The sequence below is a fragment of the Odontomachus brunneus genome, unplaced genomic scaffold, assembly GCF_010583005.1.
Source record: "Odontomachus brunneus isolate Ranch 3 - 2012 unplaced genomic scaffold, Obru_v1 Obru_scaffold_071, whole genome shotgun sequence".
NCBI classification, from domain to species: domain Eukaryota; kingdom Metazoa; phylum Arthropoda; class Insecta; order Hymenoptera; family Formicidae; genus Odontomachus; species Odontomachus brunneus.
In genome coordinates, this window is record NW_022639521.1 from 1,078,876 (window position 1) to 1,079,291 (window position 416).

General features: G+C 27.9%; 1 protein-coding gene across 2 annotated transcripts in view; it reads left to right on the top strand.

Moving 5' to 3' along the window:
- The window catches only part of LOC116846861 (four and a half LIM domains protein 2), a 642,247-nt gene that overhangs the window by 157,664 nt on the left and 484,167 nt on the right, over positions 1 to 416 (top strand). The window lies entirely within an intron of this gene.

Here is a 416-nt window from a genome sequence, read left to right on the forward strand (position 1 = left end):
TAACCAAATATAAACGAAATCGAATTAAAACGAATTCGAATTAAACGCTTCAAATCGACCGCCATTTTGGTACCTACATGTTTGTTGAAAAAAATACCCATTTACTATGTGATTATTATGTAAATTACTATATAATTTTGTAGTGATATTGACCCTAAAATAATTTTGATAACCAAATATAAACGAAATTGAATTAAAACGAATTCGAATTGAACGCTTCAAATCGACCGCCATTTTGGTACCTACATTGTTGAAAAAAATACCCATTTACTATGATTATTATGTAAATTACTATGTAATTTTGTAGTGATATTGACCCTAAAATAATTTTGATAACCAAATATAAACGAAATCGAATTAAAACGAATTCGAATTAAACGCTTCAAATCGACCGCCATTTTGGTACCTACATGTTT